The following is a 25,127-nucleotide window of genomic DNA, read 5'->3' as shown; positions in this document are numbered from 1 at the left end:
CAGACATATGTGCTGCCAGAGCACTTGGTTTCCATGGCAGCGGGAAATGGCTAGGGCACTGAACTTGTCGTTGGCCGTGGAGTTTTGAGCGCCTTGAGTGATGAGCTCCATGTTCATTTTGTGTGGGTGCTCAAGCTGCTTGATTCCATCCCACTGGGCTCAATGGGCATGGGACCGGAAGTGACCCAACAGGGTTTCCTACATAGCTGCCAGGACAGCTGATGGTATGTGAAGTTCATGAGGCAGGTGGAGTTGTTTTGGCAGTGGAAGAGCTGTACTGCTGCTTCGGGCAGTTGCCATTCACCACCACACTCCCTTCCCTAGGTGTCATATCCACTTTCAGACATATGTGCTGCCAGAGCACTTGGTTTCCATGGCAGCGGGAAATGGCTTGGGCACTGAACTTGTCTTTGGCCATGTACATTTGAGCGCCTTGAGTGAGGAGCTCCATGTTAGATCTGTGTGGGTGCTCAAGCTGCTTGATTCCATCACACTGGGCTCAATGGGCATGGGACTGGAAGTGACCCAACAGGGTTTTCTAGATAGCTTCCAGGACAGCTGATGGTATGTGAAGTTCATGAGGCAGTTGGAGTTGTTTTTTCAGTGGAACAGCTGTGCTGATGCTTCGGGCAGTTGCCATTCACCAACAGACTCCCTTCCCTAGGTGTCATATCCACTTTCAGACATATGTGCTGCCAGAGCACTTGGTTTCCATGGCAGCGGGAAATGGCTTGGGCACTGAACTTGTCTTTGGCTGTGGAGTTTTGAGCCCCTTGAGTGAGGAGCTCCATGTTAGTTTTGTGTGGGTGCTGAAGCTGCTTGATTCCATCCCACTGGGCTCAATGGGCATGGGACCGGAAGTGACACAACAGGGTTTCCTAGATAGGTGCCAGCACAGCTGATGGTATGTGAAGTTCATGAGGCAGGTGGAGTTGTTTTGGCAGTGGGAGAGCTGTGCTGCTGCTTCAGGCAGTTGCCATTCACCAGCACACTCCCTTCCCTAGGTGTCATATCCACTTTCAGACATATGTGCTGCCAGAGCACTTGGTTTCCATGGCAGCGGGAAATGGCTTGGGCACTGAACTTGTCTTTAGCCATGTACATTTGAGCGCCTTGAGTGAGGAGCTCCATGTTAGATCTGTGTGGGTGCTCAAGCTGCTTGATTCCATCCCACTGGGCTCAATGGGCATGGGACCGGAAGTGACCCAACAGGGTTTCCTAGATACCTGCCAGGACAGCTGATGGTATGTGAAGTTCATGAGGCAGGTGGAGTTGTTCTGGCACTGGAAGAGCTGTGCTGCTGCTTCGGGCAGTTGCCATTCACCAGCACACTCCCTTCCCTAGGTGTCATATCCACTTTCAGACATATGTGCTGCCAGAGCACTTGGTTTCCATGGCAGCGGGAAATGGCTTGGGCACTGAACTTGTCTTTGGCTGTGGAGTTTTGAGCGCCTTGAGTGAGGAGCTCCATGTTAGATTTGTGTGGGTGCTCAAGCTGCTTGATTCCATCCCACTGGGCTCAATGGGCATGGGACCGGAAGTGACCCAACAGGGTTTCCTAGATAGCTGCCAGGACAGCTGATGGTATGTGAAGTTCATGAGGCAGGTGGAGTTGTTTTGGCACTGGAAGAGCTGTGCTGCTGCTTCGGGCAGTTGCCATTCACCAGCACACTCCCTTCCCTAGGTGTCATATCCACTTTCAGACATATGTGCTGCCAGAGCACTTGGTTTCCATGGCAGCGGGAAATGGCTTGGGCACTGAACTTGTCTTTGGCTGTGGAGTTTTGAGCGCCTTGAGTGAGGAGCTCCATGTTCGTTCTGTGTGGGTGCTGAAGCTGCTTGATTCCATCCCACTGGGCTCAATGGGCATGGGACCGGAAGTGACACAACAGGGTTTCCTAGATAGCTGCCAGGACAGCTGATGGTATGTGAAGTTCATGAGGCAGGTGGAGTTGTTTTGGCAGTGGAAGAGCTGTGCTGCTGCTTCAGACAGTTGCCATTCACCAGCACACTCCCTTCCCTAGGTGTCATATCCACTTTGAACATATGTGCTGCCAGAGCACTTGGTTTCCATGGCAGCGGGAAATGGCTTGGGCACTGAACTTGTCTTTGGCTGTGGAGTTTTGAGCGCCTTGAGTGAGGAGCTCCATGTTAGTTTTGTGTGGGTGCTCAAGCTGCTTGATTCCATCCCACTGGGCTCAATGGGCATGGGACCGGAAGTGACCCAACAGGGTTTCCTACATAGCTGCCAGGATAGCTGATGGTATGTGAAGTTCATGAGGCAGGTGGAGTTGTTTTGGCACTGGAAGAGCTGTGCTGCTGCTTCAGACAGTTGCCATTCACCAGCTCACAGAGTTCCCTAGGTGTCATATCCACTTTCAGACATATGTGCTGCCAGAGCACTTGGTTTCCATGGCAGCGGGAAATGGCTTGGGCACTGAACTTGTCTTTGGCTGTGGAGTTTTGAGCGCCTTGAGTGAGGAGCTCCATGTTAGTTTTGTGTGGGTGCTGAAGCTGCTTGATTCCATCCCACTGGGCTCAATGGGCATGGGACCGGAAGTGACCCAACAGGGTTTCCAAATAGGTGCCAGGACAGCTGATGGTATGTGAAGTTCATGAGGCAGGTGGAGTTGTTTTGGCACTGGAAGAGCTGTGCTGCTGCTTCGGGCAGTTGCCATTCACCAGCACACTCCCTTCCCTAGGTGTCATATCCACTTTCAGACATATGTGCTGCCAGAGCACTTGGTTTCCATGGCAGCGGGAAATGGCTTGGGCACTGAACTTGTCTTTGGACATGACGTTTTGAGCGCCTTGAGTGAGGAGCTCCATGTTAGATTTGTGTGGGTGCTCAAGCTGCTTGATTCCATCCCACTGGGCTCAATGGGCATGGGACCGGAAGTGACCCAACAGGGTTTCCTAGATAGCTGCCAGGACAGCTGATGGTATGTGAAGTTCATGAGGCAGGTGGAGTTGTTTTGGCACTGGAAGAGCTGTGCTGCTGCTTCGGGCAGTTGCCATTCACCAGCACACTCCCTTCCCTAGGTGTCATATCCACTTTCAGACATATGTGCTGCCAGAGCACTTGGTTTCCATGGCAGCGGGAAATGGCTTGGGCACTGAACTTGTCTTTGGCTGTGGAGTTTTGAGCGCCTTGAGTGAGGAGCTCCATGTTCGTTCTGTGTGGGTGCTGAAGCTGCTTGATTCCATCCCACTGGGCTCAATGGGCATGGGACCGGAAGTGACACAACAGGGTTTCCTAGATAGCTGCCAGGACAGCTGATGGTATGTGAAGTTCATGAGGCAGGTGGAGTTGTTTTGGCACTGGAAGAGCTGTGCTGCTGCTTCAGACAGTTGCCATTCACCAGCACACTCCCTTCCCTAGGTGTCATATCCACTTTGAACATATGTGCTGCCAGAGCACTTGGTTTCCATGGCAGCGGGAAATGGCTTGGGCACTGAACTTGTCTTTGGCTGTGGAGTTTTGAGCGCCTTGAGTGAGGAGCTCCATGTTCGTTTTGTGTGGGTGCTCAAGCTGCTTGATTCCATCCCACTGGGCTCAATGGGCATGGGACCGGAAGTGACCCAACAGGGTTTCCTACATAGCTGCCAGGATAGCTGATGGTATGTGAAGTTCATGAGGCAGGTGGAGTTGTTTTGGCACTGGAAGAGCTGTGCTGCTGCTTCAGACAGTTGCCATTCACCAGCTCACAGAGTTCCCTAGGTGTCATATCCACTTTGAACATATGTGCTGCCAGAGCACTTGGTTTCCATGGCAGCGGGAAATGGCTTGGGCACTGAACTTGTCTTTGGCCGTGGAGTTTTGAGCACCTTGAGTGAGTAGCTCCATGTTCATTTTGTGTGGGTGCTGAAGCTGCTTGATTCCATCCCACTGGGCTCAATGGGCATGGGACTGGAAGTGACCCAACAGGGTTTCCTAGATAGCTGCCAGGACAGCTGATGGTATGTGAAGTTCATGAGGCAGGTGGAGTTGTTTTGGCAGTGGAAGAGCTGTGCTGCTGCTTCGGGCAGTTGCCATTCACCAGCACACTCCCTTCCCTAGGTGTCATATCCACTTTCAGACATATGTGCTGCCAGAGCACTTGGTTTCCATGGCAGCGGGAAATGGCTTGGGCACTGAACTTGTCTTTGGCTGTGGAGTTTTGAGCGCCTTGAGTGAGGAGCTCCATGTTAGTTTTGTGTGGGTGCTGAAGCTGCTTGATTCCATCCCACTGGGCTCAATGGGCATGGGACCGGAAGTGACCCAACAGGGTTTCCTACATAGCTGCCAGGACAGCTGATGGTATGTGAAGTTCATGAGGCAGGTGGAGTTGTTTTGGCACGGGAAGAGCTGTGCTGCTGCTTCGGGCAGTTGCCATTCACCAGCACACTCCCTTCCCTAGGTGTCATATCCACTTTCAGACATATGTGCTGCCAGAGCACTTGGTTTCCATGGCAGCGGGAAATGTCTTCGGCACTGAACTTGTCTTTGGCTGTCGAGTTTTGAGCGCCTTGAGTGAGGAGCTCCATGTTCGTTTTGTGTGGGTGCTGAAGCTGCTTGATTCCATCCCACTGGGCTCAAGGGCATGGGACCGGAAGTGACCCAACAGGGTTTCCTAGATAGGTGCCAGGACAGCTGATGGTATGTGAAGTTCATGAGGCAGGTGGAGTTGTTTTGGCAGTGGAAGAGCTGTGCTGCTGCTTCGGGCAGTTGCCATTCACCAGCACACTCCCCTCCCTAGGTGTCATATCCACTTTCAGACATATGTGCTGCCAGAGCACTTGGTTTCCATGGCAGCGGGAAATGGCTTGGGCACTGAACTTGTCTTTGGCCGTGGAGTTTTGAGCGCCTTGAGTGAGGAGCTCCATGTTAGATCTGTGTGGGTGCTGAAGCTGCTTGATTCCATCCCACTGGGCTCAATGGGCATGGGACCGGAAGTGACCCAACAGGGTTTCCTAGATAGCTGCCAGGACAGCTGATGGTATGTGAAGTTCATGAGGCAGGTGGAGTTGTTTTGGCACTGGAAGAGCTGTGCTGCTGCTTCGGGCAGTTGCCATTCACCAGCACACTCCCTTCCCTAGGTGTCATATCCACTTTCAGACATATGTGCTGCCAGAGCACTTGGTTTCCATGGCAGAGGGAAATGGCTTGGGCACTGAACTTGTCTTTTGCCATGTACATTTGAGCGCCTTGAGTGAGGAGCTCCATGTTAGGTCTGTGTGGGTCCTCAAGCTGCTTGATTCCATCCCACTGGGCTCAATGGGCATTTGACCGGAAGTGACCCAACAGGGTTTCCTAGATAGCTGCCAGGACAGCTGATGGTATGTGAAGTTCATGAGGCAGGTGGAGTTGTTTTGGCACTGGAAGAGCTGTGCTGCTGCTTCGGGCAGTTGCCATTCACCAGCACACTCCCTTCCCTAGGTGTCATATCCACTTTCAGACATATGTGCTGCCAGAGCACTTGGTTTCCATGGCAGCGGGAAATGGCTTGGGCACTGAACTTGTCTTTGGCTGTGGAGTTTTGAGCGCCTTGAGTGAGGAGCTCCATGTTAGTTTTGTGTGGGTGCTGAAGCTGCTTGATTCCATCCCACTGGGCTCAATGGGCATGGGACCGGAAGTGACCCAACAGGGTTTCCAAATAGGTGCCAGGACAGCTGATGGTATGTGAAGTTCATGAGGCAGGTGGAGTTGTTTTGGCACTGGAAGAGCTGTGCTGCTGCTTCGGGCAGTTGCCATTCACCAGCACACTCCCTTCCCTAGGTGTCATATCCACTTTCAGACATATGTGCTGCCAGAGCACTTGGTTTCCATGGCAGCGGGAAATGGCCAGGGCACTGAACTTGTCTTTGGACATGACGTTTTGAGCGCCTTGAGTGAGGAGCTCCATGTTAGATTTGTGTGGGTGCTCAAGCTGCTTGATTCCATCCCACTGGGCTCAATGGGCATGGGACCGGAAGTGACCCAACAGGGTTTCCTAGATAGCTGCCAGGACAGCTGATGGTATGTGAAGTTCATGAGGCAGGTGGAGTTGTTTTGGCACTGGAAGAGCTGTGCTGCTGCTTCGGGCAGTTGCCATTCACCAGCACACTCCCTTCCCTAGGTGTCATATCCACTTTCAGACATATGTGCTGCCAGAGCACTTGGTTTCCATGGCAGCGGGAAATGGCTTGGGCACTGAACTTGTCTTTGGCTGTGGAGTTTTGAGCGCCTTGAGTGAGGATCTCCATGTTCGTTCTGTGTGGGTGCTGAAGCTGCTTGATTCCATCCCACTGGGCTCAATGGGCATGGGACCGGAAGTGACACAACAGGGTTTCCTAGATAGCTGCCAGGACAGCTGATGGTATGTGAAGTTCATGAGGCAGGTGGAGTTGTTTTGGCACTGGAAGAGCTGTGCTGCTGCTTCAGACAGTTGCCATTCACCAGCACACTCCCTTCCCTAGGTGTCATATCCACTTTGAACATATGTGCTGCCAGAGCACTTGGTTTCCATGGCAGCGGGAAATGGCTTGGGCACTGAACTTGTCTTTGGCTGTGGAGTTTTGAGCGCCTTGAGTGAGGAGCTCCATGTTCGTTTTGTGTGGGTGCTCAAGCTGCTTGATTCCATCCCACTGGGCTCAATGGGCATGGGACCGGAAGTGACCCAACAGGGTTTCCTACATAGCTGCCAGGATAGCTGATGGTATGTGAAGTTCATGAGGCAGGTGGAGTTGTTTTGGCACTGGAAGAGCTGTGCTGCTGCTTCAGACAGTTGCCATTCACCAGCTCACAGAGTTCCCTAGGTGTCATATCCACTTTGAACATATGTGCTGCCAGAGCACTTGGTTTCCATGGCAGCGGGAAATGGCTTGGGCACTGAACTTGTCTTTGGCCGTGGAGTTTTGAGCACCTTGAGTGAGTAGCTCCATGTTCATTTTGTGTGGGTGCTGAAGCTGCTTGATTCCATCCCACTGGGCTCAATGGGCATGGGACTGGAAGTGACCCAACAGGGTTTCCTAGATAGCTGCCAAGACAGCTGATGGTATGTGAAGTTCATGAGGCAGGTGGAGTTGTTTTGGCAGTGGAAGAGCTGTGCTGCTGCTTCGGGCAGTTGCCATTCACCAGCACACTCCCCTCCCTAGGTGTCATATCCACTTTCAGACATATGTGCTGCCAGAGCACTTGGTTTCCATGGCAGCGGGAAATGGCTTGGGCACTGAACTTGTCTTTGGCCGTGGAGTTTTGAGCGCCTTGAGTGAGGAGCTCCATGTTAGATCTGTGTGGGTGCTGAAGCTGCTTGATTCCATCCCACTGGGCTCAATGGGCATGGGACCGGAAGTGACCCAACAGGGTTTCCTAGATAGCTGCCAGGACAGCTGATGGTATGTGAAGTTCATGAGGCAGGTGGAGTTGTTTTGGCACTGGAAGAGCTGTGCTGCTGCTTCGGGCAGTTGCCATTCACCAGCACACTCCCTTCCCTAGGTGTCATATCCACTTTCAGACATATGTGCTGCCAGAGCACTTGGTTTCCATGGCAGAGGGAAATGGCTTGGGCACTGAACTTGTCTTTTGCCATGTACATTTGAGCGCCTTGAGTGAGGAGCTCCATGTTAGGTCTGTGTGGGTCCTCAAGCTGCTTGATTCCATCCCACTGGGCTCAATGGGCATGGGACCGGAAGTGACCCAACAGGGTTTCCTAGATAGCTGCCAGGACAGCTGATGGTATGTGAAGTTCATGAGGCAGGTGGAGTTGTTTTGGCAGTGGAAGAGCTGTGCTGCTGCTTCGGGCAGTTGCCATTCACCAGCACACTCCCTTCCCTAGGTGTCATATCCACTTTCAGACATATGTGCTGCCAGAGCACTTGGTTTCCATGGCAGCGGGAAATGGCTTGGGCACTGAACTTGTCTTTGGCTGTGGAGTTTTGAGCGCCTTGAGTGAGGAGCTCCATGTTAGTTTTGTGTGGGTGCTGAAGCTGCTTGATTCCATCCCACTGGGCTCAATGGGCATGGGACCGGAAGTGACCCAACAGGGTTTCCAAATAGGTGCCAGGACAGCTGATGGTATGTGAAGTTCATGAGGCAGGTGGAGTTGTTTTGGCACTGGAAGAGCTGTGCTGCTGCTTCGGGCAGTTGCCATTCACCAGCACACTCCCTTCCCTAGGTGTCATATCCACTTTCAGACATATGTGCTGCCAGAGCACTTGGTTTCCATGGCAGCGGGAAATGGCTTGGGCACTGAACTTGTCTTTGGACATGACGTTTTGAGCGCCTTGAGTGAGGAGCTCCATGTTAGATTTGTGTGGGTGCTCAAGCTGCTTGATTCCATCCCACTGGGCTCAATGGGCATGGGACCGGAAGTGACCCAACAGGGTTTCCTAGATAGCTGCCAGGACAGCTGATGGTATGTGAAGTTCATGAGGCAGGTGGAGTTGTTTTGGCACTGGAAGAGCTGTGCTGCTGCTTCGGGCAGTTGCCATTCACCAGCACACTCCCTTCCCTAGGTGTCATATCCACTTTCAGACATATGTGCTGCCAGAGCACTTGGTTTCCATGGCAGCGGGAAATGGCTTGGGCACTGAACTTGTCTTTGGCTGTGGAGTTTTGAGCGCCTTGAGTGAGGAGCTCCATGTTCGTTCTGTGTGGGTGCTGAAGCTGCTTGATTCCATCCCACTGGGCTCAATGGGCATGGGACCGGAAGTGACACAACAGGGTTTCCTAGATAGCTGCCAGGACAGCTGATGGTATGTGAAGTTCATGAGGCAGGTGGAGTTGTTTTGGCACTGGAAGAGCTGTGCTGCTGCTTCAGACAGTTGCCATTCACCAGCACACTCCCTTCCCTAGGTGTCATATCCACTTTGAACATATGTGCTGCCAGAGCACTTGGTTTCCATGGCAGCGGGAAATGGCTTGGGCACTGAACTTGTCTTTGGCTGTGGAGTTTTGAGCGCCTTGAGTGAGGAGCTCCATGTTCGTTTTGTGTGGGTGCTCAAGCTGCTTGATTCCATCCCACTGGGCTCAATGGGCATGGGACCGGAAGTGACCCAACAGGGTTTCCTACATAGCTGCCAGGATAGCTGATGGTATGTGAAGTTCATGAGGCAGGTGGAGTTGTTTTGGCACTGGAAGAGCTGTGCTGCTGCTTCAGACAGTTGCCATTCACCAGCTCACAGAGTTCCCTAGGTGTCATATCCACTTTGAACATATGTGCTGCCAGAGCACTTGGTTTCCATGGCAGCGGGAAATGGCTTGGGCACTGAACTTGTCTTTGGCCGTGGAGTTTTGAGCGCCTTGAGTGAGGAGCTCCATGTTAGATCTGTGTGGGTGCTGAAGCTGCTTGATTCCATCCCACTGGGCTCAATGGGCATGGGACCGGAAGTGACCCAACAGGGTTTCCTAGATAGCTGCCAGGACAGCTGATGGTATGTGAAGTTCATGAGGCAGGTGGAGTTGTTTTGGCACTGGAAGAGCTGTGCTGCTGCTTCGGGCAGTTGCCATTCACCAGCACACTCCCTTCCCTAGGTGTCATATCCACTTTCAGACATATGTGCTGCCAGAGCACTTGGTTTCCATGGCAGAGGGAAATGGCTTGGGCACTGAACTTGTCTTTTGCCATGTACATTTGAGCGCCTTGAGTGAGGAGCTCCATGTTAGGTCTGTGTGGGTCCTCAAGCTGCTTGATTCCATCCCACTGGGCTCAATGGGCATGGGACCGGAAGTGACCCAACAGGGTTTCCTAGATAGCTGCCAGGACAGCTGATGGTATGTGAAGTTCATGAGGCAGGTGGAGTTGTTTTGGCAGTGGAAGAGCTGTGCTGCTGCTTCGGGCAGTTGCCATTCACCAGCACACTCCCTTCCCTAGGTGTCATATCCACTTTCAGACATATGTGCTGCCAGAGCACTTGGTTTCCATGGCAGCGGGAAATGGCTTGGGCACTGAACTTGTCTTTGGCTGTGACGTTTTCAGCGCCTTGAGTGAGGAGCTCCATGTTAGATTTGTGTGGGTGCTGAAGCTGCTTGATTCCTTCCTCCTGGGCTCAATGGGCATGGGACCGGAAGTGACCCAACAGGGTTTCCTTGATAGGTGCCAGGACAGCTGATGGTATGTGAAGTTCATGAGGCAGGTGGAGTTGTTTTGGCACTGGAAGAGCTGTGCTGCTGCTTCGGGCAGTTGCCATTCACCAGCACACTCCCTTCCCTAGGTGTCATATCCACTTTCAGACATATGTGCTGCCAGAGCACTTGGTTTCCATGGCAGCGGGAAATGGCTTGGGCACTGAACTTGTCTTTGGCCGTGGAGTTTTGAGCGCCTTGAGTGAGGAGCTCCATGTTCGTTTTGTGTGGGTGCTCAAGCTGCTTGATTCCATCCCACTGGGCTCAATGGGCATGGGACCGGAAGTGAGCCAACAGGGTTTCCTAGATAGCTGCCAGGACAGCTGATGTTATGTGAAGTTCATGAGGCAGTTGGAGTTGTTTTGGCAGTGGAAGAGCTGTGCTGCTGCTTCGGGCAGTTGCCATTCACCAGCACACTCCCTTCCCTAGGTGTCATATCCACTTTCAGACATATGTGCTGCCAGAGCACTTGGTTTCCATGGCAGCGGGAAATGGCTTGGGCACTGAACTTGTCTTTGTCCATGTACATTTGAGCGCCTTGAGTGAGGAGCTCCATGGTAGATCTGTGTGGGTGCTGAAGCTGCTTGATTCCATCCCACTGGGCTCAATGGGCATGGGACCGGAATTGAGCCAACAGGGTTTCCTAGATAGCTGCCAGGACAGCTGATGGTATGTGAAGTTCATGAGGCAGGTGGAGTTGTTTTGGCACTGGAAGAGCTGTGCTGCTGCTTCGGGCAGTTGCCATTCACCAGCACACTCCCTTCCCTAGGTGTCATATCCACTTTCAGACATATGTGCTGCCAGAGCAATTGGTTTCCATGGCAGCGGGAAATGGCTTGGGCACTGAACTTGTCTTTTGCCATGTACATTTGAGCGCCTTGAGTGAGGAGCTCCATGTTAGGTCTGTGTGGGTCCTCAAGCTGCTTGATTCCATCCCACTGGGCTCAATGGGCATGGGACCGGAAGTGACCCAACAGGGTTTCCTAGATAGCTGCCAGGACAGCTGATGGTATGTGAAGTTCATGAGGCAGGTGGAGTTGTTTTGGCACTGGAAGAGCTGTGCTGCTGCTTCGGGCAGTTGCCATTCACCAGCACACTCCCTTCCCTAGGTGTCATATCCACTTTCAGACATATGTGGTGCCAGAGCACTTGGTTTCCATGGCAGCGGGAAATGGCTTGGGCACTGAACTTGTCTTTGGCCGTGAAGTTTTGAGCGCCTTGAGTGAGGAGCTCAATGTTAGGTCTGTGTGGGTGCTCAAGCTGCTTGATTCCATCCCCGTGGGCTCAATGGGCATGGGACCGGAAGTGACCCAACAGGGTTTCCTAGATACATGCCAAGACAGCTGATGGTATGTGAAGTTCATGAGGCAGGTGGAGTTGTTTTGGCAGTGGAAGAGCTGTGCTGCTGCTTCGGGCAGTTGCCATTCACCAGCACACTCCCTTCCCTAGGTGTCATATCCACTTTCAGACATATGTGCTGCCAGAGCACTTGGTTTCCATGGCAGCGGGAAATGGCTTGGGCACTGAACTTGTCTTTGGCTGTCGAGTTTTGAGCGCCTTGAGTGAGGAGCTCCATGTTCGTTTTGTGTGTTTGCTGAAGCTGCTTGATTCCATCCCACTGGGCCCAATGGGCATGGGACCGGAAGTGACCCAACAGGGTTTCCTAGATAGCTGCCAGGACAGCTGATGGTATGTCACGTTCATGAGGCAGGTGGAGTTGTTTTGGCAGTGGAAGAGCTGTGCTGCTGCTTCGGGTAGTTGCCATTCACCAGCACACTCCCTTCCCTAGGTGTCATATCCACTTTCAGACATATGTGCTGCCAGAGCACTTGGTTTCCATGGCAGCGGGAAATGGCTTGGGCACTGAACTTGTCTTTGGCTGTGGAGTTTTGAGCGCCTTGAATGAGGAGCTCCATGTTCGTTTTGTGTGGGTGCTGAAGCTGCTTGATTCCATCCCACTGGGCTCAATGGCCATGGGACCGGAAGTGACCCAACAGGGTTTCCTAGATAGCTGCCAGGACAGCTGATGGTATGTGAAGTTCATGAGGCAGTTGGAGTTGTTTTGGCAGTGGAAGAGCTGTGCTGCTGCTTCGGGCAGTTGCCATTCACCAGCACACTCCCTTCCCTAGGTGTCATATCCACTTTCAGACATATGTGCTGCCAGAGCACTTGGTTTCCGTGGCAGCGGGAAATGGCTTGGGCACTGAACTTGTCTTTGGTCATGTACATTTGAGCGCCTTGAGTGAGGAGCTCCATGTTAGATCTGTGTGGGTGCTGAAGCTGCTTGATTCCATCCCACTGGGCTCAATGGGCATGGGACCGGAAGTGACCCAACAGGGTTTCCTAGATACCTGCCAAGACAGCTGATGGTATGTGAAGTTCATGAGGCAGGTGGAGTTGTTTTGGCACTGGAAGAGCTGTGCTGCTGCTTCGGGCAGTTGCCATTCACCAGCACACTCCCTTCCCTAGGTGTCATATCCACTTTCAGACATATGTGCTGCCAGAGCACTTGGTTTCCATGGCAGCGGGAAATGGCTTGGGCACTGAACTTGTCTTTGGCCGTGACGTTTTGAGCGCCTTGAGTGAGGAGCTCCATGTTCGTTTTGTTTGTTTGCTGAAGCTGCTTGATTTCATCCCACTGGGCTCAATGCTCATGGGACCGGAAGTGACCCAACAGGGTTTCCTAGATACCTGCCAAGACAGCTGATGGTAGGTGAAGTTCATGAGGCAGGTGGAGTTGTTTTGGCACTGGAAGAGCTGTGCTGCTGCTTCAGACATTTGCCATTCACCAGCACACTCCCTTCCCTAGGTGTCATATCCACTTTCAGACATATGTGCTGCCAGAGCACTTGGTTTCCATGGCAGCGGGAAATGTCTTCGGCACTGAACTTGTCTTTGGCCGTGGAGTTTTGAGCGCCTTGAGTGAGGAGCTCCATGTTCTTTTTGTGTGGGTGCTGAAGCTGCTTGATTCCATCCCACTGGGCTCAATGGGCATGGGAGAGGAAGTGACCCAACAGGGTTTCCTAGATAGCTGCCAGGACAGCTGATGGTATGTGAAGTGCATGAGGCAGGTGGAGTTGTTTTTGGCACTGGAAGAGCTGTGCTGCTGCTTCGGGCAGTTGCCATTCACCAGCACACTCCCTTCCCTAGGTGTCATATCCACTTTCAGACATATGTGCTGCCAGAGCACTTGGTTTCCATGGCAGCGGGAAATGGCTTGGGCACTGAACTTGTCTTTGGCCATGTACATTTGAGCGCCTAGAGTGAGGAGCTGCATGTTAGATCTGTGTGGGTGCTGAAGCTGCTTGATTCCATCCCACTGGGCTCAATGGGCATGGGACCGGAAGTGACCCAACAGGGTTTCCTAGATACCTGCCAAGACAGCTGATGGTATGTGAAGTTCATGAGGCAGGTGGAGTTGTTTTGGCAGTGGAAGAGCTGTGCTGCTGCTTCGGGCAGTTGCCATTCACCAGCACAATCTCTTCCCTAGGTGTCATATCCACTTTCAGACATATGTGCTGCCAGAGCACTTGGTTTCCATGGCAGCGGGAAATGGCTTGGGCACTGAACTTGTCTTTGGCTGTGGAGTTTTGAGCGCCTTGAGTGAGGAGCTCCATGTTAGTTTTGCGTGGGTGTTGAAGCTGCTTGATTCCATCCCACTGGGCTCAATGGTCATGGGACCGGAAGTGACCCAACAGGGTTTCCAAGATAGCTGTCAGGTCAGCTGATGGTATGTGAAGTTCATGATGCAGGTGGAGTTGTTTTGGCACTGGAAGAGCTGTGCTGCTGCTTCGGGCAGTTGCCATTCACCACCACACTCCCTTCCTTAGGTGTCATATCCACTTTCAGACATATGTGCTGCCAGAGCACTTGGTTTCCATGGCAGCGGGAAATGGCTTGGGCACTGAACTTGTCTTTGGCCGTGGAGTTTTGAACGCCTTGAGTGAGGAGCTCCATGTTAGATCTGTGTGGGTGCTGAAGCTGCTTGATTCCATCCCACTGGGCTCAAAGGGCATGGGACCGGAAGTGACCCAACAGGGTTTCCTAGATAGCTGCCAGGACAGCTGATGGTATGTGAAGTTCATGAGGCAGGTGGAGTTGTTTTGGCACTGGAAGAGCTGTGCTGCTGCTTCAGACAGTTGCCATTCACCAACACACTCCCTTCCCTAGGTGTCATATCCACTTTCAGACATATGTGCTGCCAGAGCACTTGGTTTCCATGGCAGCGGGAAATGGCTTGGGCACTGAACTTGTCTTGGGCTGTGGAGTTTTGAGCGCCTTGAGTGAGGAGCTCCATGTTCGTTTTGTGTGGGTGCTGAAGCTGCTTGATTCCATCCCACTGGGCTCAATGGGCATGGGACCGGAAGTGACCCAACAGGGTTTCCTAGATAGCTGCCAGGACAGCTGATGGTATGTGAAGTTCATGAGGCAGGTGGAGTTGTTTTGGCAGTGGAAGAGCTGTGCTGCTGCTTCGGGCAGTTGCCATTCACCAGCACACTCCCTTCCCTAGGTGTCATATCCACTTTCAGACATATGTGCTGCCAGAGCACTTGGTTTCCATGGCAGTGGGAAATGGCTTGGGCACTGAACTTGTCTTTGGCCGTGGAGTTTTGAGCGCCTTGAGTGAGGATCTCCATGTTAGATTTGTGTGGGTGCTCAAGCTGCTTGATTCCATCCCACTGGGCTCAATGGGCATGGGACCGGAAGTGACCCAACAGGGTTTCCAAGATAGCTGCCAAGACAGCTGATGGTATGTGAAGTTCATGAGGCAGGTGGAGTTCTTTTGGCACTGGAAGAGCTGTGCTGCTGCTTCGGGCAGTTGCCATTGACCAGCACACTCCCTTCCCTAGGTGTCATATCCACTTTCAGACATATGTGCTGCCAGAGCACTTGGTTTCCATGGCAGCGGGAAATGGCTTGGGCACTGAACTTGTCTTTGGCTGTGGAGCCTTTTTTTTTTAAAAAAAGATTTATTCATTTTATTACAGCCAGATATACACAGAGGAGGAGAGACAGAGAGGAAGATCTTCCCTCCGATGATTAACTCCGCAAGTGAGCCGCAACAGGCCGGTGCGCGCCCATCCGATGCCGGGAACCAGGAACGTTTCCGGGTCTCCCACGCGGGTGCAGGGTCCCAAAACTTTGGGCCATCCTCGACTGCTTTCCCAGACCACAAGCAGAGAGCTGGATGGGAAGTGGAGCTGCTAGGGATTAGAAATGGCGCCCATATGGGTTCCCGGGCTTTCAAGGCGAGGACTTTAGCCGCTAGGCCACGCCGCCGGGCGCGGGTGTGGAGCTTTGAGCGCCTTGAGTGAGGAGCTCCATGTTAGTTTTGCGTGGGTGCTGAAGCTGCTTGATTCCATCCCACTGGGCTCAATGGGCATGGGACCAGAAGTGACCCAACAGGGTTTTCTAGATAGCTTCCAGGACAGCTGATGGTATGTGAAGTTCATGAGGCAGGTGGAGCTGTTTTGGCAGTGGAAGAGCTGTGCTGCTGCTTCGGGCAGTTGCCATTCAGCAGCACACTCCCTTCCCTAGGTGTCATATCCACTTTCAGACATATGTGCTGCCAGAGCACTTGGTTTCCATGGCAGCGGGAAATGGCTTGGGCACTGAACTTGTCTTTGGCTGTGGAGCTTTGAGCACCTTGAGTGAGGAGCTCCATGTTCGTTTTGTGTGGGTGCTGAAGCTGCTTGATTCCATCCCACTGGGCTCCATGGGCATGGGACCGGAAGTGACCCAACAGGGTTTCCTAGATAGCTGCCAGGACAGCTGATGGTATGTGAAGTTCATGAGGCAGGTGGAGTTGTTTTGGCAGTGGAAGAGCTGTGCTGCTGCTTCAGGCAGTTGCCATTCACCAACACACTCCCTTCCCTAGGTGTCATATCCACTTTCAGACATATGTGCTGCCAGAGCACTTGGTTTCCATGGCAGCGGGAAATGGCTTGGGCACTGAACTTGTCTTTGGCTGTGGAGTTTTGAGCGCCTTGAGTGAGGAGTTCCATGTTCTTTCTGTGTGGGTGCTGAAGCTGCTTGATTCCATCCCACTGGGCTCAATGGGCATGGGACCGGAAGTGACCCAACAGGGTTTCCTAGATAGCTGAAAGAGACAGCTGATGGTATGTGAAGTTCATGAGGCAGGTGGAGTTGTTTTGGCACTGGAAGAGCTGTGCTGCTGCTTCGGGCAGTTGCCATTCACCAGCACACTCCCTTCCCTAGGTGTCATATCCACTTTCAGACATATGTGCTGCCAGAGCACTTGGTTTCCATGGCAGCGGGAAATGGCTTGGGCACTGAACTTGTCTTTGGCTGTGGAGTTTTGAGCGCCTTGAGAGAGGAGCTCCATGTTCATTTTGTGTGGGTGCTCAAGCTGCATGATTCCATCCAACTGGGCTCCATGGGTATGGGACCGGAAGTGACCCAACAGGGTTTCCTAGATAGGAGCCAGGACAGCTGATTGTAGGTGAAGTTCATGAGGCAGTTGGAGTTGTTTTGGCAGTGGAAGAGCTGTGCTGCTGCTTCGGGCAGTTGCCATTCACCAGCACACTCCCTTCCCTAGGTGTCATATCCACTTTCAGACATATGTGCTGCCAGAGCACTTGGTTTCCATGGCAGCGGGAAATGGCTTCGGCACTGAACTTGTCTTTGGCCATGACGTTTTGAGCGCCTTGAGTGAGGAGCTCCATGTTAGATTTGTGTGTTTGCTGAAGCTGCTTGATTCCATCCCACTGGGCTCAATGGGCATGGGACTGGAAGTGACCCAACAGGGTTTCCTAGATAGGTGCCAGGACAGCTGATGGTATGTGAAGTTCATGAGGCAGGTGGAGTTGTTTTGGCAGTGGAAGAGCTGTGCTGATGCTTCGGGCAGTTGCCATTCACCAGCACACTCCCTTCCCTAGGTGTCATATCCACTTTCAGACATATGTGCTGCCAGAGCACTTGGTTTCCATGGCAGCGGGAAATGGCTTGGGCACTGAACTTGTCTTTGGCTGTGGAGTTTTGAGCGCCTTGAGTGAGGAGCTCCATGTTAGTTTTGTGTGGGTGCTGAAGCTGCTTGATTCCATCCCTTTGGGCTCAATGGGCATGGGACCGGAAGTGACCCAACAGGGTTTCCTAGATAGGTGCCAGGACAGCTGATGGTATGTGAAGTTCATGAGGCAGGTGGAGTTGTTTTGGCAGTGGAAGAGCTGTGCTGCTGCTTCGGGCAGTTGCCATTCACCAGCACACTCCCTTCCCTAGGTGTCATATCCACTTTCAGACATATGTGCTGCCAGAGCACTTGGTTTCCATGGCAGCGGGAAATGGCTTGGGCACTGAACTTGTCTTTGGCCATGTACATTTGAGCGCCTTGAGTGAGGAGCTCCATGTTAGATCTGTGTGGGTGCTGAAGCTGCTTGATTCCATCCCACTGGGCTCAATGGGCATGGGACTGAAAGTGACCCAACAGGGTTTCCTTGATAGGTGCCAGGACAGCTGATGGTATGTGAAGTTCATGAAGCAGGTGGAGTTGTTTTTTCAGTGGAAGAGCTGTGCTGATGCTTCGGGCAGTTGCCATTCACCAACAGACTCCCTTCCCTAGGTGTCATATCCATTTTCAGACATATGTGCTGCCAGAGCACTTGGTTTCCATGGCAGCGGGAAATGGCTTGGGCACTGAACTTGTCTTTGGCTGTGGAGTTTGGAGCGCCTTGAGTGAGGAGCTCCATGTTAGATTTGTGTGTTTGCTGAAGCTGCTTGATTCCATCCCACTGGGCTCAATGGGCATGGGACCGGAAGTGACCCAACAGGGTTTCCTAGATAGGTGCCAGGACAGCTGATGGTATGTGAAGTTCATGAGGGGGTTGGAGTTGTTTTGGCACTGGAAGAGCTGTGCTGCTGCTTCGGGCAGTTGCCATTCACCACCACACTCCCTTCCCTAGGTGTCATATCCACTTTCAGACATATGTGGTGCCAGAGCACTTGGTTTCCATGGCAGCGGGAAATCGCCAGGGCACTGAACTTGTCTTTGGCTGTGGAGTTTTGAGCGCCTTGAGTGAGGAGCTCCATGTTAGTTTTGTGTGGGTGCTGAAGCTGCTTGATTCCATCCCACTGGGCTCAATGGGCATGGGACCGGAAGTGACCCAACAGGGTTTCCTAGATAGGTGCCAGGACAGCTGATGGTATGTGAAGTTCATGAGGCAGGTGGAGTTTTTTTGGCAGTGGAAGAGCTGTGCTGCTGCTTCGGGCAGTTGCCATTCAGCAGCACACTCCCTTCCCTAGGTGTCATATCCACTTTCAGACATATGTGCTGCCAGAGCACTTGGTTTCCATGGCAGCGGGAAATGGCTTGGGCACTGAACTTGTCTTTGGCTGTGAAGTTGTGAGCGCCTTGAGTGAGGAGCTCCATGTTAGATCTGTGTGGGTGCTCAAGCTGCTTGATTCCATCCCACTGGGCTCAATGGGCATGGGACCGGAAGTGACCCAACAGGGCTTCCTAGATAGCTTCCAGGACAGCTGATGGTATGTGAAGTTCATGAGGCAGGTGGAGTTGTTTTGGCAGTGGAAGAGCTGTGCTGCTGCTTCGGGCAGTTGCCATTCACCAGCACACTCCCTTCTCTAGGTGTCATATCCACTTTCAGACATATGTGCTGCCATAGCACTTGGTTTCCATGGCAGCGGGAAATGGCTTTGGCACTGAACTTGTCTTTGGCCATGACGTTTTGAGCGCCTTGAGTGAGGAGCTCCATGTTCGTTTTGTGTGGGTGCTCAAACTGCTTGATTTCATCCCACTGGGCTCAATGGGCATGGGACAGGACGTGACCCAACAGGGTTTCCTAGATAGGTGCCAGGACAGCTGATTGTAGGTGAAGTTCATGAGGCAGTTGGAGTTGTTTTGGCAGTGGAAGAGCTGTGCTCCTGCTTCGGGCAGTTGCCATTCACCAGCACACTCCCATCCCTAGGTGTCATATCCACTTTCAGACATATGTGCTGCCAGAGCACTTGGTTTCCATGGCAGCGGGAAATGGCTTGGGCACTGAACTTGTCTTTGGCTGTGGAGTTTTGAGCACCTTCAGTGAGGAGTTCCATGTTCTTTCTGTGTGGGTGCTGAAGCTGCTTGATTCCATCCCACTGGGCTCAATGGGCATGGGACCGGAAGTGACACAAGAGGGTTTCCTAGATAGCTGCCAGGACAGCTGATGGTATGTGAAGTTCATGAGGCAGGTGGAGTTGTTTTGTCAGTGGAAGAGCTGTGCTGCTGCTTCGGGCAGTTGCCATTCACCAGCAGACTCCCTTCCCTAGGTGTCATATCCACTTTCAGACATATGTGCTGCCAGAGCACTTGGTTTCCATGGCAGCGGGAAATGGCTTGGGCACTGAACTTGTCTTTGGCCATGACGTTTTGAGCGCCTTGAGTGAGGAGTTCCATGTTAGATTTGTGTGTTTGCTGAAGCTGCTTGATTCCATCCCACTGGGCTCAATGGGCATGGGACCAGAAGTGACCCAACAGGGTTTCCTAGATAGGTGCCAAGACAGCTGATGGTATGTGAAGTTCATGAGGCAGTTGGAGCTGTTTTGGCAGTGGAAGAGCTGTGCTGCTGCTTCGGGCAGTTGCCACTCACCAGCACACTCCCTTCCCTAGGTGTCATATCCACTTTCAGACATATGTGCTGCCAGAGCACTTGGTTTCCATGGCAGCGGGAAATGGCTTGGGCACTGAACTTGTCTTTGGCTGTGGAGCCTTTTTTTTTTTAAAAAAGATTTATTCATTTTATTACAGCCAGATATACACAGAGGAGGAGAGACAGAGAGGAAGATCTTCCCTCCGATGATTAACTCCGCAAGTGAGCCGCAACAGGCCGGTGCGCGCCCATCCGATGCCGGGAACCAGGAACGTTTCCGGGTCTCCCACGCGGGTGCAGGGTCCCAAAACTTTGGGCCATCCACGACTGCTTTCCCAGACCACAAGCAGAGAGCTGGATGGGAAGTGGAGCTGCTAGGGATTAGAAATGGCGCCCATATGGGTTTCCGGGCTTTCAAGGCGAGGACTTTAGCCGCTAGGCCACGCCGCCGGGCGCGGGTGTGGAGCTTTGAGCGCCTTGAGTGAGGAGCTCCATGTTAGTTTTGCGTGGGTGCTGAAGCTGCTTGATTCCATCCCACTGGGCTCAATGGGCATGGGACCAGAAGTGACCCAACAGGGTTTTCTAGATAGCTTCCAGGACAGCTGATGGTATGTGAAGTTCATGAGGCAGGTGGAGCTGTTTTGGCAGTGGAAGAGCTGTGCTGCTGCTTCGGGCAGTTGCCATTCAGCAGCACACTCCCTTCCCTAGGTGTCATATCCACTTTCAGACATATGTGCTGCCAGAGCACTTGGTTTCCATGGCAGCGGGAAATGGCTTGGGCACTGAACTTGTCTTTGGCTGTGGAGTTTGAGCGCCTTGAGTGAGGAGCTCTATGTTAGATCTGTGTGGGTGCTGAAGCTGCTTGATTCCATCCCACTGGGCTCAATGGGCATGGGACCGGAAGTGACCCAACAGGGTTTCCTAGATAGGTGCTAAGACAGCTGATGGTATGTGAAGTTCATGAGGCAGTTGGAGCTGTTTTGGCAGTGGAAGAGCTGTACTGCTGCTTCGGGCAGTTGCCACTCACCAGCACACTCCCTTCCGTAGGTGTCATATCCACTTTCAGACATATGTGCTGCCAGAGCACTTGGTTTCCATGGCAGCGGGAAATGGCTTGGGCACTGAACTTGTCTTTGGCTGTGGAGCCTTTTTTTTTTAAAAAAGATTTATTCATTTTATTACAGCCAGATATACACAGAGGAGGAGAGACAGAGAGGAAGATCTTCCCTCCGATGATTAACTCCGCAAGTGAGCCGCAACAGGCCGGTGCGCGCCCATCCGATGCCGGGAACCAGGAACGTTTCCGGGTCTCCCACGCGGGTGCAGGGTCCCAAAACTTTGGGCCATCCTCGACTGCTTTCCCAGACCACAAGCAGAGAGCTGGATGGGAAGTGGAGCTGCTAGGGATTAGAAATGGCGCCCATATGGGTTTCCGGGCTTTCAAGGCGAGGACTTTAGCCGCTAGGCCACGCCGCCGGGCGCGGGTGTGGAGCTTTGAGCGCCTTGAGTGAGGAGCTCCATGTTAGTTTTGCGTGGGTGCTGAAGCTGCTTGATTCCATCCCACTGGGCTCAATGGGCATGGGACCAGAAGTGACCCAACAGGGTTTTCTAGATAGCTTCCAGGACAGCTGATGGTATGTGAAGTTCATGAGGCAGGTGGAGCTGTTTTGGCAGTGGAAGAGCTGTGCTGCTGCTTCGGGCAGTTGCCATTCACCACCACACTCCCTTCCCTAGGTGTCATATCCACTTTCAGACATATGTGCTGCCAGAGCACTTGGTTTCCATGGCAGCGGGAAATGGCTTGGGCACTGAACTTGTCTTTGGCTGTGGAGTTTTGAGCGCCTTGAGAGAGGAGCTCCATGTTCATTTTGTGTGGGTGCTCAAGCTGCATGATTCCATCCAACTGGGCTCCATGGGTATGGGACCGGAAGTGACCCAACAGGGTTTCCTAGATAGGAGCCAGGACAGCTGATTGTAGGTGAAGTTCATGAGGCAGTTGGAGTTGTTTTGGCAGTGGAAGAGCTGTGCTGCTGCTTCGGGCAGTTGCCATTCACCAGCACACTCCCTTCCCTAGGTGTCATATCCACTTTCAGACATATGTGCTGCCAGAGCACTTGGTTTCCATGGCAGCGGGAAATGGCTTCGGCACTGAACTTGTCTTTGGCCATGACGTTTTGAGCGCCTTGAGTGAGGAGCTCCATGTTAGATTTGTGTGTTTGCTGAAGCTGCTTGATTCCATCCCACTGGGCTCAATGGGCATGGGACTGGAAGTGACCCAACAGGGTTTCCTAGATAGGTGCCAGGACAGCTGATGGTATGTGAAGTTCATGAGGCAGGTGGAGTTGTTTTGGCAGTGGAAGAGCTGTGCTGCTGCTTCGGGCAGTTGCCATTCACCAGCACACTCCCTTCCCTAGGTGTCATATCCACTTTCAGACATATGTGCTGCCAGAGCACTTGGTTTCCATGGCAGCGGGAAATGGCTTGGGCACTGAACTTGTCTTTGGCTGTGGAGTTTTGAGCGCCTTGAGTGAGGAGCTCCATGTTAGTTTTGTGTGGGTGCTGAAGCTGCTTGATTCCATCCCTTTGGGCTCCATGGGCATGTGACCGGAAGTGACCCAACAGGGTTTCCTAGATAGGTGCCAGGACAGCTGATGGTATGTGAAGTTCATGAGGCAGGTGGAGTTGTTTTGGCAGTGGAAGAGCTGTGCTGCTGCTTCGGGCAGTTGCCATTCACCAGCACACTCCCTTCCCTAGGTGTCATATCCACTTTCAGACATATGTGCTGCCAGAGCACTTGGTTTCCATGGCAGCGGGAAATGGCTTGGGCACTGAACTTGTCTTTGGCCGTGAAGTTTTGAGCGCCTTGAGTGAGGAGCTCCATGTTAGATCTGTGTGGGTGCTGAAGCTGCTTGATTCCATCCCACTGGGCTCAATGGGCATGGGACTGGAAGTGACCCAACAGGGTTTCCTTGATAGGTGCCAGGACAGCTGATGGTATGTGAAGTTCATGAAGCAGGTGGAGTTGTTTTTTCAGTGGAAGAGCTGTGCTGATGCTTCGGGCAGTTGCCATTCACCAACAGACTCCCTTCCCTAGGTGTCATATCCATTTTCAGACATATGTGCTGCCAGAGCACTTGGTTTCCATGGCAGCGGGAAATGGCTTGGGCACTGAACTTGTCTTTGGCTGTGGAGTTTGGAGCGCCTTGAGTGAGGAGCTCCATGTTAGATTTGTGTGTTTGCTGAAGCTGCTTGATTCCATCCCACTGGGCTCAATGGGCATGGGACCGGAAGTGACCCAACAGGGTTTCCTAGATAGGTGCCAGGACAGCTGATGGTATGTGAAGTTCATGAGGGGGTTGGAGTTGTTTTGGCACTGGAAGAGCTGTGCTGCTGCTTCGGGCAGTTGCCATTCACCACCACACTCCCTTCCCTAGGTGTCATATCCACTTTCAGACATATGTGGTGCCAGAGCACTTGGTTTCCATGGCAGCGGGAAATGGCCAGGGCACTGAACTTGTCTTTGGCTGTGGAGTTTGTAGCGCCTTGAGTGAGGAGCTCCATGTTAGATTTGTGTGTTTGCTGAAGCTGCTTGATTCCATCCCACTGGGCTCAATGGGCATGGGACCGGAAGTGACCCAACAGGGTTTCCTAGATAGGTGCCAGGACAGCTGATGGTATGTGAAGTTCATGAGGCAGGTGGAGTTGTTTTGGCACTGGCACTGGAAGAGCTGTGCTGCTGCTTCGGGCAGTTGCCATTCACCAGCACACTCCCTTCCCTAGGTGTCATATCCACTTTCAGACATATGTGGTGCCAGAGCACTTGGTTTCCATGGCAGCGGGAAATGGCTTCGGCACTGAACTTGTCTTTGGCCATGACGTTTTGAGCGCCTTGAGTGAGGAGCTCCATGTTAGATTTGTGTGTTTGCTGAAGCTGCTTGATTCCATCCCACTGGGCTCAATGGGCATGGGACTGGAAGTGACCCAACAGGGTTTCCTAGATAGGTGCCAGGACAGCTGATGGTATGTGAAGTTCATGAGGCAGGTGGAGTTGTTTTGGCAGTGGAAGAGCTGTGCTGATGCTTCGGGCAGTTGCCATTCACCAGCACACTCCCTTCCCTAGGTGTCATATCCACTTTCAGACATATGTGCTGCCAGAGCACTTGGTTTCCATGGCAGCGGGAAATGGCTTGGGCACTGAACTTGTCTTTGGCTGTGGAGTTTTGAGCGCCTTGAGTGAGGAGCTCCATGTTAGTTTTGTGTGGGTGCTGAAGCTGCTTGATTCCATCCCTTTGGGCTCCATGGGCATGGGACCGGAAGTGAACCAACAGGGTTTCCTAGATAGGTGCCAGGACAGCTGATGGTATGTGAAGTTCATGAGGCAGGTGGAGTTGTTTTGGCAGTGGAAGAGCTGTGCTGCTGCTTCGGAGAGTTGCCATTCACCAGCACACTCCCTTCCCTAGGTGTCATATCCACTTTCAGACATATGTGGTGCCAGAGCACTTGGTTTCCATGGCAGCGGGAAATGGCCAGGGCACTGAACTTGTCTTTGGCTGTGGAGTTTGTAGCGCCTTGAGTGAGGAGCTCCATGTTAGATTTGTGTGTTTGCTGAAGCTGCTTGATTCCATCCCACTGGGCTCAATGGGCATGGGACCGGAAGTGACCCAACAGGGTTTCCTAGATAGGTGCCAGGACAGCTGATGGTATGTGAAGTTCATGAGGCAGGTGGAGTTGTTTTGGCAGTGGAAGAGCTGTGCTGCTGCTTCGGGCAGTTGCCATCCGCCAGCACACTCCCTTCCCTAGGTGTCATATCCACTTTCAGACATATGTGGTGCCAGAGCACTTGGTTTCCATGGCAGCGGGAAATCGCCAGGGCACTGAACTTGTCTTTGGCTGTGGAGTTTTGAGCGCCTTGAGTGAGGAGCTCCATGTTAGTTTTGTGTGGGTGCTGAAGCTGCTTGATTCCATCCCACTGGGCTCAATGGGCATGGGACCGGAAGTGACCCAACAGGGTTTCCTAGATAGCTGCCAGGACAGCTGATGGTATGTGAAGTTCATGAGGCAGGTGGAGTTGTTTTGGCAGTGGAAGAGCTGTGCTGCTGCTTCGGGCAGTTGCCATTCACCAGCACACTCCCTTCCCTAGGTGTCATATCCACTTTCAGACATATGTGCTGCCAGAGCACTTGGTTTCCATGGCAGCGGGAAATGGCTTGGGCACTGAACTTGTCTTTGGCTGTGAAGTTGTGAGCGCCTTGAGTGAGGAGCTCCATGTTAGATCTGTGTGGGTGCTGAAGCTGCTTGATTCCATCCCACTGGGCTCAATGGGCATGGGACCGGAAGTGACCCAACAGGGCTTCCTAGATAGCTGCCAGGACAGCTGATGGTATGTGAAGTTCATGAGGCAGGTGGAGTTGTTTTGGCAGTGGAAGAGCTGTGCTGCTGCTTCG

The sequence above is a fragment of the Ochotona princeps genome, chromosome 1, assembly GCF_030435755.1.
Source record: "Ochotona princeps isolate mOchPri1 chromosome 1, mOchPri1.hap1, whole genome shotgun sequence".
NCBI lineage: Eukaryota > Metazoa > Chordata > Mammalia > Lagomorpha > Ochotonidae > Ochotona > Ochotona princeps.
The sequence above is the reverse complement of the archived record's forward strand: the minus strand, read 5'-3'. Positions refer to the sequence as shown.